Source organism: Ptychodera flava, chromosome 10 (assembly GCF_041260155.1).
Source record: "Ptychodera flava strain L36383 chromosome 10, AS_Pfla_20210202, whole genome shotgun sequence".
Lineage (NCBI taxonomy): Eukaryota > Metazoa > Hemichordata > Enteropneusta > Ptychoderidae > Ptychodera > Ptychodera flava.
The window spans coordinates 28,898,324-28,904,452 of NC_091937.1; positions in this window are offsets into that span (position 1 = coordinate 28,898,324).

Genomic DNA, 6,129 nt, shown 5'->3' on the forward strand with positions numbered 1-6,129 from the left:
CCTATTTTTATTCTTGATTTAGAAAGAGAATGATTGAAAGATTCCTTGTGGAAAGTTAGAGCAAAAGTTTAAGTCTTTCACTTTCGAGGTGCATAATAACTTAATGAATATTAATTGTGTCACCTATTAATACATGTAAATTATGAAGTTGCTCGCTGAATGGTTAAGCTTTACCTTGAATTATTGTAATGGGCTGAATGGAGTATAAAGTTAGATATTAGTTTTGGTATATCATCAGCGGACTCTTCTGAGTGTAAACATCTTTGTCGGCATGTAACTGCTACACGAAAGAATAAATCGGTTATAACTTTAAAGACAGAGTCTCTACACTGTTCGTGTATCCAGACGACCTCTCGTATGGTAAGAGAATAGTTAACTGTAATATCTCCGTAGAGTTGACATAGCGATGGCGGCCACTTTGAATTTCAAATACCAATGAATTCAAGGTAACTTGTTTCCATAGTTACCAAAATGTGCACGGTGACCCCCGATTATTATTCTTGATCATTGTTTAAAAGAGAATGGTTTAATGGGAAGTTTGAGGAAAGGTTTAAGTCTTTCGGTTTCTGGGCGCAGTCTCCTTGAACACGCAAAGATTTTAATCTACCACACATCTACAGATCATAACGTTCTCTATTTTACTGACTAACAAGTGTTAACGGTGACATAAACTACTGATTCGTTTGTTTTATTGGAAATTTAAGCAGCGTGAGATTTTGTGACATTATTTCTGTCACGTTCGTGATGAGTGAAATAAAAACATTGTTGTTCTTGTTTTTGTGTTTGTTGTTCAACTACTGAGCCATTGCGAGTACATGTTGTAATTTAGCTGTATGGGCCATCGAGATGCAATGTTTTTACTCTCTGTAAGATCCTGAGTACCTTCATTAAGGCAGATGGACTTGCCTCGGTTTCTATGCCCCTCTCCTCACTCTTCATCACACTCCCAGTGTTGTCCTCAGAAGCCGGGTGCCGGGTTAATAACCCGCCTGTTTTGCATTTCTTCCCGGCTACTTTTAATGTAATTAGATTATTTTTATAGACCTATTAATTTCGGGATCGCACTGCTAGCTGTCAGACGGCACATGTACGATTAGAAGTTTCGCAATCACTTTCATGAATGATTTTTTTTCAGTACAAAATTAGATAAATCTGTGCACTTATGTATGCTTGATTATTTAGATTATCGTTCTTGATTAGACTAGAGTGGTTACAAGTCTTTGGTTGTATAAGAAATTTGATTTTGGAATTTCACTGAAATGTCAATTTACTATGCACATGCGGTCTATAATTTATATTTATTTTGTTGGTGATTTCCTATTCAGGAAATATCACATGGACAATCAAAGTTTTGACCATAAAATCAGCTTCTGTCAAAAGTTATCCTCCCCCAAGATAGGTTTATGAATAGTGACCCTCCCCCTTGAACTGTTTTCTAAAAAGTGACGCTCCCCCATTCCCCTGCCCACCCCCTGTAATTACGAAGGCTCCCTTACAGAGTCACAGGCAGTTGTGTTTCCGACCGTTTTACGCTGTTCTCTCTGACAGCCTCGTCTACCTTCTGATACGCTATACATGTCTACGTGTATACGCACTGTTAAAATTAAGGGTATGTCAGGATATTTCATTTTATTGGGTGTCATGTTTAGATAATAAGGTTCATCGATAGAGTATGTTACCAAAGGATCACGTCAAAAGATCGATGTCGGATAAAAATCTAAATTCTTTAAAAGTTTTTCATCCGACAAAAACGATATTCTTGTTTGATTTGGTTGAGAATTCTTAAAAAATGATGATGTAATTACATATTTTTGCTCCTTACATTGCCGTAATTGCAACTGGAAAACTTCTTTTTCTTCTAGTTGTCTGAAATAGACATTTTTATATTGGTGCATGTGTTTACATTACAGTGAATTATCTTACCGATAAGTTTTTTTAACAAAAGTAAATGTGTTTTTCATTAGAATAATGTCGTTATTTTCAATTTTCCATCCTATTTGTGTTTAAGTATGATTTGAATTATCAGAGTAAAGATAAATAATGGGAACACTGATAAATATTCATCAATTAAGTTTCAAGGAGTGGGGCAAAACTTAAAGAATTAAGTTTTTTATCCGACATCCATCTTTTGACGTGGTCCCTAAATAAATTAACTCTTTTCTGATTCAATTGAATGTGAGCCACGTCTAAGACACACAACAAAAGTACTGTTTCAGTCTCAACTAAATATTAATTAGTCAAATGTCACGCCACCAGAGAACACCATTTCCGCTCCAAAATTTCATTTTTCGCCTTGCGAGAGGGAGACACGCCCCTCTCGCGCTCTCCGCCCTCGTTCGCTACGCTCACTCGCCGCTCGGTCGCTTTGCTCCCTTGCAGTCCACCCGTCTACTTTCTTAAATTACCTGGCTACTTTTAAATATAAGGACAACACTGCACTCCCTGTGAGTCTGGGTATACGATCGCGTATGGATTTGTTTCGGACGGTGGTTGTGTCATGAGCGTGAGTAGCCTAAGTCCAGTTATTAGAAGTCCATAAAGGTGAAGTCACGTTGTTCTTTTAAGGTAATATGTGCCTCGAAAGTGAAAGACTTGTGCTCAAACTTACCTCAAAATATTTCAATCATTCTCTTTCAAACTCACGAATAAAACTCGGGGGTCACCGTGCAAATTTGGAACTAGCGAAACAAATTACTCAAGATTTACCGATATTTGAAATCCAAAATGGCCGCCATCCCTGTGTTAAAAAAAACTATGGAAAAAAATAATTTTTCGATATTCGGAAAACTAAGCCGGTGACAAGTTTTTTTACACCAAGAGCTTTAAAATGAGCCCCCCACAAGTGGTAGATCAGAAAAGAATTGGAAAATTTTGAGAGTCTGAATATCTGTCACCGAGGTGCGTTCTACCTTAAGTGTACCAGCAGAAACCATATTAAAAGAACGATCATCTGATTGCGTTTCAACCCGTTTAACCAGGAACAACACAACTATAACGTTATACAACAAGTTTTTTTCCAAAAAAATTTACATTCGCAATTGCGTACACTTTCTGCGTTGCCTTGTTTTTCTTCAACCCTGTACGCGTTGTATGAGATATACTTTACAACCGTTTCGGTAGTCTTGGTCGTAGCCGACAGAAATTCTGTTCACGCCTGTATTCAGAGCTCAAACTCGTGGTCGGATTCTGTTGACGTGTAATTTTCATGTTTTTTTATTGAAAGCAACAAAGTGCCATTTTTGTGCGTGTAATTTTTTTTTTTAAATATTGGGCTGCAATAAGCGACATCTGGAATCATTCTTGCTTAGCGTAAAAGTTTACCTTGCTCCTGTACAATACCTCAATCCCTCATTTTCTAGAGTGAAAATTTGATACGTGCTTTTCCAGTGCCTAGGGGCGCACAAGCCGACACACTTAAGGTCTACCGTCCCAGGTTGACAGATGGTCCAACGAAGATAACAGCAAGTACTTCACCACAAAACCCAACACTCTCAAGCTTAAGGAAAACATTGTTTTCTACCTTTAACACGATTGGAACTAATTTGGGATAATTGGATTTTCATATTTTTCAAATTTCTCAAATTGTTAGGTGCCCTATAGCTGAATGTTGCGATATTACAAATTACTCAAAAAAACAAGTGTGTAACATAAAAAGGAAAGCAGATGAGCTTACATTTGCAGATCAAATCGACATTAAGTCACCATCCGATTATTCCAAATTGGTTCCAATCGTGTTCTTTGCTGATTAATTGACAACTTCAAATGGAAATATATGGTTGACGTGTGCGTTCAAGTACACGAACAATGCGCACTTCAGTATGACTGGAACGCGGAACTGCCCTCCAACAAACGAAGGCAATGTGTACGAATCTTTCTCACGCTCAACCTCTGAAGTATATCGAGTTGATGTTTGGACGGTTCTAGCCGGCGAAGTCGGATTCTCACACGCCTGTGTGTGCATCGAATGGCATTGCGTGAATAACGTTTTATCGTGACTCTGGCCTTGTTACTAAATCGCGAGCGCGACGTCGACATTTGCCGCGGCTGACAGAACACATCCTATCTTTTTCTACTTGTGTTTATTACTGCCACTGCAGCTTCTGGTTTGACCCTCCTTTGTGTGCTTTTAATAGCTTCGATATGTACGTCACCGTAGCATCATATGTGTAAGATAAATTTCCGAAACTGATTTCATCAACATCTCGAACAAACGTCATTTTTCTTTATCAGGTTAATGATGGAAATGTGACGTCACGAGGAGTCCTACCCGATGACTGAATCACTAAAATCTCTTAGAAGTTACAAAATTACAATATTTGTCACACCGATATTATATCTCGACAAAATTTGCTAAATCTTACAACTTCTTAGAAAGTACCTCCGCCACGGAACATTTACCCATCCCTATACCCCTATCTCCGACTCGGGAAGATTGGAAAAGTTCAGATTATTAGTGTCTAGTAGAATCGAAACCGTCACGACCATCTCACAGGGCCTTCCAAAATCGAAATTAAAAGATGCATTTCGATAATAAAAGTGAAGGAAATTTAGCCAACCACAGTTCGATTTTCACTTAAGTCGCTACATAAAAACATAGATTCTCGAGCAAAACATAAGATCGCAGAATGCTACTGACGTTCAAGGTGTAAACAGGGCTGGCACGCCCCTTTACCATATTTGGAAATATGCAAACTTGCGAGGACAGAGTAATTTATGTCCTCGTCTATTCCTTTGCCAGGACAACTCTGAACGAGTGGGATAACATTTTAATACGCTTTCATTGGACGGCATCACTGCTCAGAAACACAAGCAACGTTGTTCAAATTTAGTCTAGAATGGAACCAGAAGACGCTGAAAATGGGAAACCTGTCCTTGGTTTGCTATTTTTATTTGCTTTCTCGAAATGAGAATCAAAATTAGATATAAAGTTGATGAAGCTTTGAAATCATTCAAGGCTGCTCTCTGTTCCCTAGTTAACTGTATTTCAGATATGTTAACGTTCTCTGTTGATCGCAGCTGCACTGCGCAAGCCTGCACTGCAGCCTGCACTGCGCAAGTTCGAAACCTGTTCACTTTCATCAATTTCAGCGGACATGCCGGTAATTGATGTATCGTAAATTAATTACAAATTGGAACAGCGAAGTTGTTCAAGTTGTTTGTTTATTCGTTCGTTCGTTTGTTTTCCCATAGTTACACCTTCAACGTATATCCGCAACACAGAAACACCATAGAGAATAGTTTCTATTCTCGTCATGGATTTCAGATCCTGCAGGAAGGCGAGTTTCCTTGATAGAATGAGAGGTTCTATCAACCCTTAACAGATCAAACATCATGACTAATTTGCAGTTTGATATTGCAATATTAATCAACCGGCCTGGAGGATATTCAAGTGTCATATGCGCTTATGCTGTAAACCAGAGCGGCTTGAAAAGAATTCTGCAGTTACAGTTGCGTGTACGACCAGCAGAGTTAGGCGTTAACTGCACAGCGCCCTCCAGCGCCCGGTGTACGTTGATCATGCGGCGTGAACACCCTTTCCTTTCATACCGCCTCCATTTTAGCCTTCAGAATATAATTGTCATCTTGTTTAGGAGTTTATCAAGTCTGTGAGAACTTTACAATGTGTACTGTTCAAAATAGCGGTATAAAGTTTGCCATTATACACGTCCAAGGACGATTTATTTGCCCCTCGGCATCATGGGATCGTTGGGCAGTCATCCGTGGATTCTGACCTTGAATGTTGGAGGCTGTCGCTGCATAGGGAACAACATCGATCATTTTATGATGACACTGAATTTCTTAGGTAATCTCTTACATTACTTAGAAACGAATATTCAGAATTCACCACACAGTAGTAATACAAATGGGCAATTGGCATTAGCCTATAGTTGAACTCTGCTATTGATATCGACTGACGCCCAATATGAAGTCATTGTAAAGAGATCAACGGGGGCTAGTGCATAAATATTTGACTCGCACTGAGTCTTTGAAACATTCAAAGAAATCCAAATGCGACTTTGTTCCCCTGCAATTAGGTGTATTGTACAGCACAGCTAATGGTCAGATAATTTACCCTTAGTACATACATATAGATAACTAGTAAGTGTATTACGCATCTTATTAGATTGC